We start from the raw sequence: 17460 nt of genomic DNA, 5'->3' as shown, positions 1-17460 counted from the left end.
GTGTCCACCGAGATGACAGAGAATTACTGCGCCATTTCCTTTCCTCAAAAAGCGTTGCGTTCAAAGGGCAAGGCATCGCGCCGAACGGATGGTGGCGTTCCTCCCTTCCTGTACGGTGCGGTTCGGGTGTCCACCGAGATGACAGAGAATTACTGCGCCATTTCCTTTCCTCAAAAAGCGTTGCGTTCAAAGGGCAAGGCATCGCGCCGAACGGGTGGTGGCGTTCCGTGGACTGCCTGGCAGCGCTACAACACGCTGGCGCATTCCACTCCTAAAGGCGAAGCTTAAGCGTCATTAATTAACTTTGATAACACAACCCTCACTAAGTCACCACCAAGACACACCACCAGCCAACCTAGGCGCAGCCAGGGGAAATTGCTTTCGCAATTACCGGGCTTAACCAAGCTAAGCATCAGCCAATCTTTTTTCCTTCTCTCGACAGTTCCATGCAAATTCTTTGATGTGCACAAGAAAACTTACACTGCGTTCTTACTTCCATGGCTGGACTCTCATTTTGTCTGTTTGCCTTCATTCCTTTCTTCTCCCTCTACATACTCTGGAAGTCAGCTTTATTGGTCGAATTACTCAGCGCGGAAGCGGTTCTATCTCAGTTCGCGAAGCGTGTCCAACTGAGCTTTGCTCAGATGAGTAAACGCTCGGGCAGACTAAGCCGTCGCTCAAACCACACGAGCGTACGTCGCTCTCTCCTGCTTGGCCTAGGAACGCGCTTTTGAGCCCCATCCGTATGTCTTCGACGTTTAATATTGCTTTCGACAGGTTCTCGCTCACTCAGCAAAATCTATATGAGGATTGCTTTCTCTTCTCTAAAGCCTGCCTAAGGTTGTGTTTCGTCGTCGTCGTAGGCAGAGCTTTGCTTCATTTCCCGAATAAGTCAAACAGTTTCCCAGCGAGTCATCAAGGGATGGCCGTCTTGCTATTGGGTGTGGGTTTGACTTCAGTTTATGCAACCTGTAATGAAGGAATTACATAAGCACGTACAACATACTTTACCGAATTATATCATAGAAGCTGAGCAGTCGCTTTGTAATAAATAAAGAATAAATTGAAATTAAAATTTAAGATACCTTCATGAAGCATGAAATAACCAGAAACATCGCTGTAAATTCGCTAAAGGAACACATCTGAGAAGCGGTATCTTATTTCTAGTCAATTGTTTTTCAGCCATATGTTCATTACACCACTTATTCTATATTGATCGATATTATAAACATAAAAAAATACAAATATTGTAATACTGCGTTCTTTACATTCAGTCTACTGATTTGCTTAATATGTATGACATAAACAACACCTCCTTTTCGTGCCCTTGTCTCCTCAGCAGCATAAATAAAAAGTAATTTTGAGGATGTGCGACCACTAATACACCGACCCAACTCCAGGTAGTGCATTGATATTGCGATCCGGCTAGGCTCCGCGGGCCCTACCTTATAAATCTGGCAGAGAACGGCGATGGATGGCACGAAGCACCCTTGCAATCATTGTATTCTCGCCGTACGGACGCTGTTAAATCTGGAAGCAGCACCGGACTATTGGGATGCATGGTTGTTAACTAAACTGGCCGCCTTTGCGTTCTCTTTGGCTTCGTCTTGATTTAACCTTGGCAAGTTGTAAAATGTAGAGTTTAACTTCCGAAAGCGACGCATGGGCTATGTGGGGCATCGTAGTGTACGGCTTAGCCATAATTTGGATCACCTGTTGTTCTGTAACGTGCACTGACCTTGCACAGAACGGGGGCAATTTTGTATTTTACCTTCACCGAAATACGGCCGCCTCAGCCGCCATCGAACCTGCGCCTTTCTGATTAGCTGCCGAATGCTAAAGCCACTGACCCACCGCAGTGGGTAAGATTGCACTTTTGAGGCTTTATAAATGTTCTTGCTAAGTGCCTCTCTATTGAATGTTTTTAAAAAAATGTCAGTTAAGCTGGCAATATTACGGCGTCCGTGTATAACCTAGCCGTTTTCTGATATTTATGCACCTTCGGCATGTATAAAGCTTTCCGTTATTTGAAAACCTGTCGTTTTCAAGCGACCGCCTTTGAAGGCGCTTCGATGGGTGCTGCGGTGTCGGCATCGACCTTTCCCAGTGCCAGGCCGTTAAGTCGGCATGCAGTTACGTCATACAGTTACGTCATGCATGACGTCACCATGGGAAAGCGCCACGCAGAAGTCTCCGAACACAATGATGGCAATGGTGACAGCATCGCGTCGTCACGAGCACAGTACCAGACACAAATGCTAATAATAATGAATAAACGATAATGTATTCACTGCCCCCAAAAAGCTGCTCCTTAGCCTCGTGCTGCACATTGGTAACCACTCTGTGGACTTTAGTTCTTTTTATGCGAAGCATACTACTTTAGCTACCACTTCAGCCCTTCACCGTAGTTATGCGCCTCCAAATCACGTGATACATGACGTCACACCACGTGACACGATGACGTCAAGACAGTAGAGAAACGGGGGCCCACCTCGCGCCGTCGCTGTGGTTGTGCGCCTCCAAATCACGTGATACATGACGTCACACCACGTGACACGATCACGTCACGACAGTGGAGAAACGGGGCCCACCTCGCGCCGTCGCTGTGGTTGTGCGCCTCCAAATCACGTGATACATGACGTCACACCACGTGACACGATGACGTCACGACAGTGGAGAAACGGGGGCCCACCTCGCGCCGTCGCTGTGGTTGTGCGCCTCCAAATTACGCGACACGATGATGCTTCGCATTCTCCAGGCTTAACCAAGTTAAGCCTCAGCCATTTTTTTATCCTCTTATTTCTGTGGGAGTTAATTTTTTTTATCCACTGAGCTGACGTGAACTACTCATGGTTTAGCAATGTTCTCCTGCTACCAGCAAAATGTGCCTGTTTTGCCGATAGGCGGTGCAAGCTGGACACCTGTACATTCATTTCTTTCTCCTGCCTTCTCAGAACACAAGTGCGCAAACTGGAGCTAGTCCTAAGCAGAGCTTATTTGAGGCAGTCACTCCAGCGTCTGACCCAAGCACTCGTAGCATTTGTCTGCTGATATTGGAAGAGTTTCTGAAAAGACAATCATTTCAAGTCGCGAATCTCTTCACACAAATAAGAAAACTAGATCTGAATATATAAAGACTGACGACTGAGCTAGCACATGGACAAATTTAAGCCGCGGAGGCCTTTAGGACAAACAAAAAACACATGAATCTATATGAGAAGACCACTGAGTGTGTTTTTATAGCATTTATTTCACGCCGCTGTGCTTCTATATTGCAGAAGTGAAGCGACTGAACGAAACTCTCCTTTCGCCTGAAACTGATGTCTTTATTCCGCAAAACCAACCGTTTTTGAATTTAATAATCAAATAGAATGCCTGGTTTTTAGATTACGCTTTTCCGCCATCTTATTACAACCGAAAATCTTCCTAACCTTGTTAGGTAAAGCGAGGATATGCTAAGAAGTACACACTAGCTTGTAAACGAAACCAAAAACAGGTGACAAGGTTCAAGATACTCCACACAATATGGCATGGGTGAGAGCCGAAAGTGTTCGGTTTTGAGACACGCAAAAATACTGGCTTACGTACGGACTACCACGAAATATATTAGTACAGTCGGCCAAATCTTTAGCTGGCAGGAATGACGGTTGCGTTTTCCGTGTTCCTGTAGCTTATGACAGAGCAAACGCGGAAATATGAAATTTAAACACAAGCTAACTAAGCCCGTGCTTAATATTGAGCTTTCCTCAAGTTTGCTTCGTCGTAAAGCGGGGGAGCGCCGAAAAAGCGGCCCTCATGTAGGCCAGCTAAAGATTCGGCCAATTGTACATCACTTGAGCACACGGCCCTTGACAGGCTCTCGCTGCGCTAAAACTTTGAAATAAAAACTTTTTTTCTCTCCTACATGGTTATACCTTGCGGCTGCTTGGATAATAAACCATCTTCACACGTAAACAGGGACTTGCGATTGTCGCTTGTCCCTCATTTGCAGCGCTGGTTATTAGAGTGACCGTCTCCAGCAGAGGCATGATCCTATTGGGGTTGGTGTTCGTAGTCATTTTGCGTCCGCTGCTCACGTGACGGCACCGTGTATTAAGCCTGTGCTTCACCTTAACTTTATTGTCATCAGGTTGGGTAAGGTATTGAAGTAAGACGCTTCGTAACGCCTTGGAACTAGATTGCGCGACTACAACGTGCATGTGCGTACGCATCCATGCCTCTGGCATTGCGCTGTTTTCTGATGCACTCACAACGAAGTTAGTTCTAGCACAGAAATGATTACATGGTGCGAAGAGCCCGAAGATGGACTACGTTTTGCATCCACTAAAGCGCCCTCAACCCCGGATTCCACCAGTATCTCGAGCTCAGGGCCTGCGAGCCCGAAGCCGCCCATAACCGGTGCCAGATTCCTCAGATCCGGGCTCTGCAAGCAAAAGCTACCCTGACCGACAGCAAGATTCAGACGCTCACGCCGGCCCAGCTAGCACTCATCATCCGCGCTATCTCGGATTAGTAATCACCATGCATTTTCTTACTTTCAGAGAACCAGCAGCTAAATGTCACAAAGCCTAATCTTAAAAGCTGAATTAATTCTTTTAACGAAACCAAGTTGTCAGATTTAGATATGATGTAAATGAGGTTTAGAAAGGTCATATTCAAATGCGCTTTACTACATTACGGCCGCGTTTCTGTACGATTTGAACGAAGTCTATTGAAATCTATATTATGGTTCTTCATCACGCTTCCTTGAGGTTTTAAGCACAAAGCTATTTTGAAGGAATAATACTGTGTGTGAATTATCTATATTGAAAGATTCAATAACTGAACTGTTATTAACAGTCAGCCAATTAGAACATTAAGGCAAATTCGAAATTATTGAGGGTGACCGACGCTAGTCAGTGTATAAGCTTGAGTTGTTTTGTGAGTGGTGTAAACTTGCTGGCTTTAAACAATAGCGGTATTTTAGACCCTGCATGTAAATTCCATCTAAGAAATGCTTACTATGCGATGTCAGTGAACTGTAATGAACCCCAGGTGGTCGAAATTTCCGCAGCCCTCCACTATGGCGTCCTTAATAGCTTGAGTCGCTTTGTGACGTTAAACTCCAGAAAAGAAAAACCAAACTAAAACATTGTGGCAACAATTGATTACAGACCAATATTTGCTGCAATGTTAACACACAGACGAACATTTTGCAATTGATCTGTCTCTCGAAGCAATGAGTATTCACCTAAACGGGTCACATCAATGCATACACTTTCCTATCGAGTTACAACCAAATAAAGGGACGAGAAAAAATTGCTTCCTTCAGACTCGGTATCATGCGCTTAAAGTGAACGGCCTTTCAAAGCAGTTTCCAGCTGATTTTGTGCAGAGCCTGCAGGGGTCACATTATGCCAACAAAGTTAAAAAAACAAAACAAAATAGAAACTCTAGCAGCATAGAATTTAAAACTGCAGTAAATTTCCACCCTTCCACCCTTACCCTACCACCGCCAATTATAGCTGGTTTGTGAAAAGCCAACAGTCTTGTGGTGAGTGTAATTGTACTGTTTGAACAAGACACTAATTAAAAACTGAAATCAAGAGCTCTAAATTTCAGGCATGATCACTTGTTTAATCGAGTGAGGCATACATATATTGATTCGCCTTACTGTTAATTGGCTGGTAAAGTAATGGAATGCACTCAGAGCCATGAGCTGTGGTAGCAAACAAGTGTTGCTTTAACTCGTAAATTAGTATTGGTCTCAATGTTTTGATTCAATATACTTTTCGTTCGGAAAAGCTGCTCTTCTCAGAGCTGTGCTTAGCTGAACATTACAATCCAAATTTCAAAACAGCTTTTTTTAGTTAATGAGGCTAGCATATGTAATGCAGCATCACCCCCAGAGCACTCCATTAAATATTTTTTATTGTAGCTCGTAAAACGACAGCTTCCATGAGCGGCGCAGAATCAGTGTAATCAAGGTGTTTGCTGTTGAACATTAGTTCCCCGTATCAAGGTTTCGTTGTTGCGAGCACATTGAAATGCAGGCTAGTTAATAAATGTCTCTGTGTGCGATGGAAGTCAGTTTATGCAAATGAACTTCAAACATACGAAGTTCTATCGAAGACTTAAACTCCTGTGTCTCTAACAGCCGGCATGCAGCTCCCCACTGTTGAGCCCCCGCAACATCTATCACACTGCAACAAAAAGTTGCGCGAAAAGGTTCCCATGAGTTTCAAAGCGCACTTCTTCGAGTAATATGCTATGAAGGAGTGCCTTTAAACGCCCTTTCCTAGCATATTAGAGGCACCACAGACATTATCAAGGGTTAAAACCATAACCACATATACGGTGTCGTTGTGAAGAAGCTGTACTTGCGAGTTGTGCTGGGTATCTGCTGGAATGCCTCACAAAATGAATGATCCAAAACAGTTAATCAGCGGTTTAGCATTTATCTGCTGTTATGTGTTCGCGCCAGCGTACTCTGATTTCAATGCTGATTTAATAGCACCATCTGGTAGAAATATTTCCACATGTATTATGTCTAAAGATGCAGATTTTGAACGTAAAGCCTATTCATTAATTACTACTGTGAGGTATAAACGCAATACATTCTTTTGCATGGTTAGAATACCCTGAGCTAGATTGTAAGTATAAGCTGTATAAATTGTTCCTTGAGAAAATAGCTGCTGGTGACAATGAGAACTCAGGTGCTGCTAGGTGTTATAGTGATCTTTCCACGACTAGTCCCGCGCCTTGGAGAACGCCTATGAGGCGCCTTATCGCAGGCCGACCTCCTGTGTTCTTTCCAGATGGCATGGCTATTTAATCGCAATAGTAAAAATTAGCGTTATTGTGTTAGCGTTGGGATGCTCGGGGAGCCTGTTCTCTAGAGTTTTATTAGGCAATACATTATCTGCACTAAGAAACTGATTTATTTGCTTTACCAGCTTTAAAAAGCAGTTGTTTACACGCTGCAGAGGGCAGAAAACAGCACCTATCAAGAGACACCTGTGTTATGCTTCAGAGAAAAGAAGAACACAAGGAAGAAGCTCACCCGTATTTTCCTTCTCAAAAAATCAGATAACAGAGGAGTCAAGCACTTTTTCATCTTTTTGCTTCATGGTAGCTTCAAAAGCTGGCTGCAAATGCTTCAGCGTGTTGCCGCGGCGTTTCTCATACATTGTTTCTCTTCATTAGTTGAGCGCCATGTACAAAACTTGCGCGTCGTAATTACCGTGTAGCAGGGACGCAGAGCATAGCTGTAACAACGGCTTCAGGCGACACGTTCTACGAGCAGAAATTGTGCTTTTTTTTTTCTTCTGGGAAAACAAGACCACTAATGTTTTGTTTGCCCTCTCAAAGCCCGTGTTGGCAGTGCAGGCAGCTAGAAATTAGACCTGCGAAGTTCTTTCGCCTCGCAAAACCTAGGGAGCATGTTTTCGGTAATTAGTGGTTTACTGCTTCGAGCGGGCTATTTTCTCTTCACTTATCAGTGTGAGTGAAAGGTCGAGTTCTTTCATATGCAGGTTTGTTTACGTTCATGTGGTTTTCATGATTATTGCCTGAGATGAAAATCAAGTGCTATAATAGCGACAGCTGGCATTCTCTGACGGCTCTGGCATTTGGTGCAGAAAATAGTGGCAGTGGGTGTGGAAACAAATAGTGGCAACAATTGCACGGAAGGAAAGAGGACGCTCATAACTCATTATCATCAGCGCGTGTGACCCACCGCCTCGTGCCATGTTTCACGCGTTTCATTATCCTCTTGCGTCTTCATACGTGTGTTCAGAGGCAGTACTGCTGTTGCAGCCAGTTGAGGAGCTGGATAACTGGAGAGCGTCCAAACAACTTCACAACGTGGAATGCGACACGGGCAGGACTCCAGAGCAAAGAGGCGCTTGACGGATTGACGGTACCGGTGATATGATGCAGAATAACTGTTGGAAAGGCGGTCGCACTCGAGTAAAAGAATAGAAATCAGAGAATAAAGGCGGGTCAACGCGGCCTCTTGACAAGACCCATTCGATTGTTGCTTCCTGCCAAAAACTGACTATCCGGCTCTTTACGGTTATGTGGTTGTTTGTCCGGTAGAAAAAGACGCATTTATCATCTGGAAAATTGAATGCAAAACTCTTCCCTGCCAGTCCATTGAAACTGAGAACGTTCCTACCAAGAAGGGCGGCTTACCATCGTTTTGAAGTAATAGCTAGGCGGTGTAGCGTCATTTCAGATATCAGCAAAATCCGTTAAAGTTTTGAATTTTGATTTCAACGCAGCACCCTTTAAATGCGGACCAACTTCTGTTTGTAGCTAGTTTCCCTTTAATGCCGGGCCGAGACTGATTATAAAAGCACACCTATATAATCTTGTATGAGTTCTAGAATGTAGTACGCCGCTCTTCCCAGGCGTTAAATTCTTGCACTTACACTGGGCGACAGGATAAAGCTCTACTTTTTTTTATGTCTGGCTGATTAGTTTCAAGTCGGGTGAGAGCGTCGCGACGAAATTCATCTAATAAACATAACACTACAGGAAAATAGCAAATATCAACAATGCACACATTTGATTTAGCATGTTGTTTATTTTCACTGCCCGATTATATGCTTCCCGACCTCCGGTGTATATATCAACTTTTGGATTCTAAGCCGTCTATTAACTGCAGCGATATAGCTGCAGTTCAAAGCCGATCGATGTGAAAGCGGCAGAAGGGGTCAAAGAAGAGGAGGCAGAGGAGGCGGCACGCCAAAATCTCCTCTCGCTGCTTTTCTTGCTGTCGGTACCTGGCTCACCCTTTTACCCTTTTATTAGTCCTCTCAGAAAAGGTAAAAAAAAAAACAAAAGAAAGAGAGAGGGTGCCTGGACCTGCAATGCATTGCCAGGCTTAACGCCAATTCAAGATAAATGAAAAAGAAGTAAATGTTTCAAGGAAAAAAAATTAAGCGAAAAAAATAGCAGTAAAAAACTCAAAAGAAGAGAAAACAAAAAGCTCATCACAGTAAAAGTTAGTCGCAGGCAGACAGCAAAACCACAGCGTGCAGTCTGCGGAATAAATAATAATAATAAAAAAGAGAAAACCGAAGTCACTGCAAAGTCATGGTCACAGTAAGTCTAAACAAAGCACACCCAATTTCCCCATTGCTCCGCGCATAAGACGGCGGATTATTTAACTATTGCCCAGAGCGGTCACCGATGTTCGGGAGGCATCACTGGCCGCGCGGTTCAAGCGATGAGAGAAGATGCGTTTTTGCAACGAGGGCTCCAAAGCGCATGATTCATGCGGTAAATACGGGTCGGCAATCCGAGCTTGTCTCCGCATCGTTATTACTTGATAACCACTCGCGCAGCTCTCTTGAACGAGATGAAGCATGTGAAACCTTTGGGTGGTAGCTAACGGTAATAGCAACTGCCATACTTTGTTAAGATTCGATAACAGGTTCGCCTTCCTATGAAGACTAGGTAACAGAAAGCCATTTTTGAAGCACTTGTGTTCATGAACTTCTATCCGAGCTCGTTTCTCATGGAAGAGTCGTGTAACTTAGGAGGGTAGATGTGTAGGCCAGTTGGTGAGCCTTCAGGAGGATATACACAGCAGTAGACACAGGACAGAAGGAGGAGTCGTCACCTCCCTCTGTCCTGTGTCTGCTGCGGTGTATAGCCTCCCGACAGTCGTGTACTTTTTTTTTCTTTCCCCGCCTGGAAAAGCAAGCTTCGCGCTGCTGCTGTGTTTTTTTTTCATGTCTTTCACGCCTGCAAAGCCGGTCCTTCCGTTACAAGCAGAATGGTACTGCACTCGGCTAAATAAGATGATGACAGAGTCAGAATTAGGAGAGGAAGTCGGATACAACAAGCGATGCAAATGGACAGAAAGACTTTGTTCAGGCAAGCAGGTATCTTCTGATTCATTTCACGAGAGAATTGATGGCTTCTTTTTTTACATCCTGCGAAACATCCACCGAGCCCGTGGCGAAGTGCGAGGGAAGAGAAGGAAGGCACGCACTCGCAGGGTTCTTCACCAAGCCAAACCATGCGCTCGCAACACCGCCTACCATGGCCGCCACCAGCGGTACTCCCATCTCCTAACCTTGCTTCCAAGCGCGCAGTACCTTCAACAGTGTGATCTCGCTCTTTCCTTCCTTCACACTTTTGTTCTGTTTGTGCTTTACAGGCGGGAGCCAAGCGTGTCCCTCAACAGGTGTTTGAAGATGACGCCTAGACCGTGGTAGCGTCGATTCTTCCCCGGCGGCATAAGAGCGACAGCAACGGAAGTTTACTGCATAGTCTTCAGGTGTATCTGGAAAAGGCAGCAGGATCTCCAGGTGTATATTGCAATGCACGCATCTCTTTTCAAATATTTAGCCTTGTGAGTGCATAGCGACAAGTACCTTTCGTGAGTACCCGTGTAGTAAAAAAGCAGCTTGTGTACTTTCCAGATTAACCGACTTTAGTGTAAGTTTATTATTTTTAAGAGAGGCAAAAAAGAAGTGTAGCGTAAGTATTATGCACAAAAGAGCCAACTGGCCAAAATTCTCACTTTGTTGTGACAACTGTCACCCTCCGCAAAGAAGTTTCAGCCATTTTAACGAAGAAATCGCTTCTGAAGTATCGCGCAAAAACACCACCTTCGTGCTGAACAGTCTGAATCATTTCGACTAAAATCTTTTGCTCGTCTAAAATGTACAGCGGTCAACAAACGCTAATAATTACCTGCTTTGCTGAAGATATCTACGTTCTCATCAAATTGCCGTGGGATTACAAAGGTGCGATGGGTGTTAAGAGCTATGCAGAAAATAAAAAAAAAATGCATGGTTGCGCGTAGGTGTGTTGGGCAAAATAAATTTCCCAACTGACAAAGTGAAACAAAAAAAGAGATGCGGCACTCATCTTGTTCATATGCAAGCAACTAAAAAATTGATTTGGACCTTTTAACACATCCACAAGGCTATGATATCTCATTCTATAAAAGAGCGTTCTTGTCGTGAAAACATACTTCTTACATGACGTTTTTCTCTTCTTAGTGTTACGATGCATCCTTATTGCTGCTATGCTGAAATTATCATCACAAAAAAAAAACAACATTAGTTCCTGCAATGTCTCGCCATCCAGGGTCTTCTATTAGGTGTGTTGTGAAGCTAAAACAGTAATTGCTTTAGTTAAAAGGCCAATCCGCTACAGCATGCCTTGCGCCATAATTATCTTCATCTGTCGTGCTGTATTTTCATCTTACCATTCACTTCGTATTGATGCGAACACAAGGCGCAGTTTTCTTCAGCATACAACAGCAAAATTCTTCAGCACCGTCCATGCAACGTTTCGCACAATTTCCATGCATTATTTCACGAACGAAATGGCAAACCTTCTTGCAAAGTTATTTCATCGAGTCGTTTAATCACCAATTTTTGCAACTTTACCTTTCAAAGGGTTCTAAATAGCTCACCTGCCACCCTTCTCTGACATTTATTTATTTTGGATCCCTTCTCATTGTCTGCTGCTTTTAGGTGCTTTGTCCGGGTTGTTCCAGGTGTTCTTGCGTGCGAGACCCCACCTTCATGCATTGATGCTATCTATATGAACAGGAGTATTGGAGTAATCGAAAAAATAAAGAAAGAAAAAAAAGAGCAAAGCAGTGAAAGCGCACTACAGGAAAGAGACCGATCCCACTCTCCGAGACCTTTATAATGTCGATACATCCTTTACTGAAATTAAATATTGCGAGTGTGCCGTTGAAAAGGTAGCTGGATAGCAATAGTGGCCGCGATCGGGGAAACTTGATTTCCTTTCTCTTTCTTGCAGTGAGCCTCCCAAAAAGAGAAAGGGCATGAAAAGACAAAAAAGAAAAGGAACGAATATATGTCTCCAGAAAAAAAGAAAAGGTGTACAAGAGCTCTCTTCATGAAACATGCATATACTTGTGGGGCTAGAACTTTAATTAATAGACACTACATGAACTGAATTTCACATACCTCTGCAAACTTACATTGGCTATTGTTGTTTGCAACCACGCAAGCCAAATAAAAGGGTGTTCTAGGGCAGCACATATAACTTACATGACAATAAAATCCACCAGGCTGGCTTTGGTTTCTATATATTTCGTGTAACCTGAAAGAAGAGAAGACTCAACGTAGCACACAGGCCGACACTAAGGTGTTTTATTTGTTAACGTGTTATCTTCGGGACAAAAGGTGATGGGACGTATTTTCTTGACTTCCGAAACCAACATAGAAAGAACCATCATCTTGTTTCGGTGTTCGAGAGAACAGCAAGGTATTTTTTGAAGTGTGGACATTTAATATAACACTACGAATTACGAGTGCCAAAAATTCATTTATTGTTTAGTATTTTTCCGGATGTGAATGAGCCCCATTGTGTGTTGAATAGTGGAACGAAATGAAAATGATCTTTTTACGTAAGTGCCAGTTCGGCATTTCTTTCATTATTGAGTAAAAGCATTTTGTAAGAATTCACTGCATTTGCTCATTGATAATCATTAGAAGTCGCTAGCAGACCTTTTATAGTTCACGGTAAATAACTGAGTGATGCAGTGAGAAAAAAAGTTGAAGAATAATTACGCGAAATAACTTTTCACTGTAAATTTCGGCGCAAAATAGACAAATTTACATCTGGATAGTAGAGCGAACAGCATAAAACGGACATGACAGGCGAAACGTGAATGCACTTTGACGATGTGCTGGAAGCAAGGTGAACTTTAGGCGATGCGCTACTTTCTACACAAAAATCACAATCATCACTAGCCAAGTTCCATCGACCGCACTAAAATTTAGTACTGCACTGTACTGCTTGGTTTGGTACAGTGCTAGTCTATGGGGTTTAATGTCTCAAAGTGACCAATGCTATCAGGGACGCCGTGGTGGAAGTTTCTGGATGATTTGGACCCCCTGGGGTTAATTCATGTGCACTGACATCGCAGAACACAAGGGCCTCTGGCATTTCGCATGCATCGAAATGCTTCCACAGTTTACTGGATCGAACCCGCATTGTTGGATTAGAAGCCAATCCCTATAACCACAGACCCAACACGGCGTTCACAGTATGGTACTGTATACTGTAAGTGGCGCTGTCAGCAAGTGGTCCTGTAGTGCAGTACAAATGCTTGCATTCCAAATAGCTTCATTTAGAAGCGGGCTACGCCAGCAGCGAGCATCATATAGCAACAAATTTGAGAGTTTAATTACCCAGACTTGCACTCGACCACACTTGATTGGGGAATTTTCCCCTAGAATCTACTCGGTTACCCTAACAGGCCATGATTTTTCTTTCCTCTCCACCGAGTGTTCCTCCCAAATCAATTTCCTGCATTTCATTCATTCATTCATTCATTCATTCATTCATTCATTCATTCATTCATTCATTCATTCATTCATTCATTCATTTTATTTCTACTTTTGCCATACAAATTACCAAAACACTGACTGAACCCATAGCCAGAGGCTAGTGTGTGTAGCCAGAGGATAGATGTTCATGAGCCCCTCTCACTTTAATATTCTTGCGATAAACATAACCGTGACAATACTACATCTGGCAACATGACCTTCACTAGACAGGTAGCAGACCAGAATAAGGCCTAAAAGCACATCGTTGGTCTCTATAACTTGTCCCCCCTGAAGAAGAAGGCAAGACGTCCTCGAAGTGCTGGTTTTTTGATCATGAAACTTCTTTTCAGAGTATTAATTTTTTTGCAGTCCAGTTCGCGTCCCAGTCGAAGAAATATTGTCAAAATGTTCAGATTAAAACGAACTGCGTTCGTCTGGCTGATTATGATGGCATGCATATGCAATGCTTTTTCCTCAACCGTACCTAGGGGATTGTAAATGAGGTTGTTCCAATTCTCCTTGGCTCATACACTCTGAGATAAAGGGGACTGAAGGCCCGCCCTGCGGAGACCTGAACAAGCAAAGGGAGAAAATAATGAAAGAATAAAAGCCTCCACGTGAGTAACCCCACCCTTATTGAAGTCGTACCCTGCACAGATTCTTCAATGTGGGTTTCAAGGCAGGTGTTAACGCGAGGGACTAACGATGATGGAGTAGGAGCACTCTGAGCAGTAGCACAATTTTTCAATTAGTTGAGCTGGAGTCGCAACCAGCGTGCCAAGAAAAATACTACCTTTCCATCGGGCCTACTCATACGTAGAGATCAATGGTAGGAAAACAGCCACGTTACCAGACCCCTGCTCCTTGGTCCTCATCGGGCCGTGTACAGCGCAGATACAAGCATAAAGAAAGACTTCTTACGCCCCTCATGGGACACACCGAGTTGTAATCCTCGAGTGCTCTATTAGGAGAATCTATATTAATCGCTTGCTTGAAATATGTTAACCTCCAGGGTTATATATTTAAGTTTAACAGAGCTGCAAAAACAAAGCAGGACCGTCAGTAGTTATTTGATCTGTGAATATTTCTTCCACATTTAGTGAGCCTATTGCTGCATGCTCAGAAAAAAGATACGGGCTGCAGCAGGAGAGGAGTACATAAGTGTTCAGGAGAGCAAGCTGCCGGGCTAGTTGGTGAAGCATGTTAAATAGTATTCAGCGCAAAAAAAAAGAGACAAGGGACAAAGAAAGAGACACAGAGACGTTCACAAGCGCTCGTGAACGTCTCTGTCTCTCTTTCTTTGTCCCTTGTCTCTTTTTTTTTTGCGCTGAATTCTATTTAACAGTACATAAGAGGATCATGGGATTGCTGAAGCATGACGATAAGGACGGAGAGCCCACAAATCAACCTTAGTACGAGCAGAAAGAAAGATACGTAATGCCGCTTTACATACTACGGAGAGATTTTTCCTTATTCATGTTTGCATGACAGTCTTTAAAAACTGGCATACGCAAGTCGCATACTTGTCACATGTAAGGTAGCCTCAAATTCGCGGCAGCAAGTAAGGTTTTGTTACTGCTATTTAATAACCTAGTCATGTTGAATGCTGCAACTTAATTCTGTCTTCAGGGTGGAGAAAATCAACCCACTTAACTACCAACGGGAACAGTCGCAGTGAGTCCGAAATCCCAAGAAACTGCTGCCAAATAAGCGCGACCAAAGAGAAAGCATCGGAGACGTCTTTGTCGCGCTTCATTTAATGGCTAATGTTTCTTATTCCAGTCATCTATGCATTGACGGTGAAGCTGCCCATTGTAGCACTCCTGGTGGTCTTTTGTAGTTGCTATTCTTCCGTAAGATATGCTCTGCGGCCCGAAAGCGAGGACTCTCGTGTACAGATAAAATGATAGCATGTAACGTAATGGAAATGTATGCAATAATTTTCCCACATTAAAGAGCATACTAACGCTTCACAAGGTTGCCTTTGCAGGCTACGTGGTGCGGTTTAAGGCACAAACATTACTTCAGGGAGGGGGGAGGGCGGAGGAGTGGAAGTTGGACAGACGAATCACTAGACAGAAGCAGTAGCTTAAGCCGAAGAATAAATTGCTCCATACCCGCCCCCTCTTTTGCGTAATCTTGCTGAAACACTTCAAGATTAAAAGATAAGTGCGTCGGTGGTCGTGCATATTGCGTCGTTCGGTGTATGTGATTGCAAAACGGTTCTTCAGGGATGTGTAGTAATTTATTTTCACGTTACTAAACTGCTGCCACCGAATATTCGAAGCAGGAAGAAACGGATTGCCAAATCTAAAAGTAATACTTATATCTGTATCAAATAGAGTCCTAACACGAAGTTGAGAAACTAGATGGTTCAAAGCGCGACACTGCTCTAGTTGGGCTATGTTCTTTTGATCGCAAGAGCCTTCAGATCACACGCTTTACATACCGACTGTCAATGCCGCATACACCGACTGTAGTGAGAGGTTTACTACACGATGCTCATAACGCTACCTAATCGTTTTCAAAAAAGGTGAAATATTAATTTTATTTGCGTATTTTGAACCAAGTTGAGTACAGTGGACAATGCTCTGAGTGGCGCAAAAATACTCTAAGTGGTTGCAACATATACGGCCTTCGCCTTTTCAGACAGCTGTGCGTTTTTTTCTAGCCAGTGTCATGTTAGAGTGACCTACATTTGAGGAAAAGATGGTCAAGAAAGGGAAACAAAAGCCGGAACTCTGCCTTTGCGTCATGTTGAAGAGAAAAGTTGGTAATCGCTTGAGACGAGCGGCACTGTAGCGAAACTCTTGCGAAGTCAGTCGACAACGTACTCGTTTATTCGAGAAACCTTATCAGAGAAAACGAATCCATACTGGTACTGCCCGTGCACAAAACACACAAGCTTGCGTGGAAGCCAACGCTAAAGGCCGATTCACACGACGGACCGTTCGCCCGCGGCCCGCGCACTACGTGTGCATACGTCAGCACTTTGAGAGGCGCGCTGGATGCATGGATGGATGGCGGCCGACAGCGTGCCCCTCAAAGTGCTGACGTATGCACACGTAGTGCGCGGGCCGCGGGCGAACGGTCCGTCGTGTGAATCGGCCTTAAACATTTGAAATACAACTTAGGTGGCGCGAACGGGCGGAACAACGCCTGCATAGCTGTTTTCTCAGAGTGAGGCTGCCATTAATTTGGGGCAACAAAAACTGCAAGGTGTGCTGCATGGTGCTAGGACCCTTCGAGAATATGTTCGAGAGGCTGGTATTACGGTGTATTCTTTTTGTCACATAATGTAGCGGCTTCACGTAATTAACAGCGTGGCAAGCATTACTACGCAGTGTGAAAGTGTTGCAGGTTTTCGCAGAATGTTTCCTCAGTTGCTTCCTTGTGTAAGGACTTTTTTCTTCGTCAGGTTATTTGCTTTTATTGTTGAAATTATCGTTTAAATATTACAAAACTAAAAGATTTCTTTGAATTAAAACATTTTATATAGACGTACTTAAGTAAAGGATCGGAGGAAAGCTTAAAGTTCTGAAAGGTTCATATCTCGGATTGCAATGCCTATTTCGGTTAGGATATTCACTAATGTGTGAAGTACACATTTTTTCTAACTGTCAGACATAGCCATTCAGTCAAACATAAAACTCTGAGGTGAGGATTTGAAGCCTGGTTTAAAATATGTTGTCTTATATTCAGGGCGACTAATACTTCGTATTCCTCCTTTCACACCAAAAAGGCGCGCAAAGCACTTCTTGCCGATAGAGAAATGCCTTCATTTCTGCGTTCGACCAGTAAAACACACTTCTGGCACATTTAAAATGCGAACATCCAGTGCACTGCGAGAGATGGCTATGCAAACGCTGGCCATGCTTAGAAAGCAGAAACCACCCAGACATAAAGGCTAAAGGATTGAGGCTTTATTCAAGTGGATTCATTACATATGAAGGAGAGGTGCCAGTGTTTTTTAGATCCGATAAAATTAAAGGAGCCGGAACAATGCGAAATATTAATAATGCGTTTGAATGTCCACGAGGGTTTTAGTAAAAACGGTCTTTGCACCTCGCAAAATCTGTGCATGGTAAATTAGCAAAGTTTCCCAGCTTTTTCCTCCGAATTTCAAGCCTTGTTCCTTCTTGCT

The 17460-nt window shown here is 43.7% G+C and overlaps 1 long non-coding RNA gene across 1 annotated transcript in view; it reads right to left on the bottom strand.

The window, feature by feature from the left end:
- Window positions 1-236: 236 nt before the first annotated feature.
- The window catches only part of LOC149370771 (uncharacterized), a 204984-nt gene continuing 187760 nt past the window's right edge, over window positions 237-17460 (bottom strand). Inside the window, exon 3 of the long non-coding RNA XR_016286205.1 lies at window positions 237-969. This is a non-coding gene — a long non-coding RNA (uncharacterized LOC149370771). The remainder of the gene's footprint in view (window positions 970-17460) is intronic.

The sequence above is a fragment of the Amblyomma mixtum genome, chromosome 1, assembly GCF_055824585.1.
Source record: "Amblyomma mixtum isolate Tamu chromosome 1, ASM5582458v1, whole genome shotgun sequence".
In the NCBI taxonomy this organism is placed as follows: domain Eukaryota; kingdom Metazoa; phylum Arthropoda; class Arachnida; order Ixodida; family Ixodidae; genus Amblyomma; species Amblyomma mixtum.
This window is presented reverse-complemented; position numbering and strand designations above follow the sequence as displayed.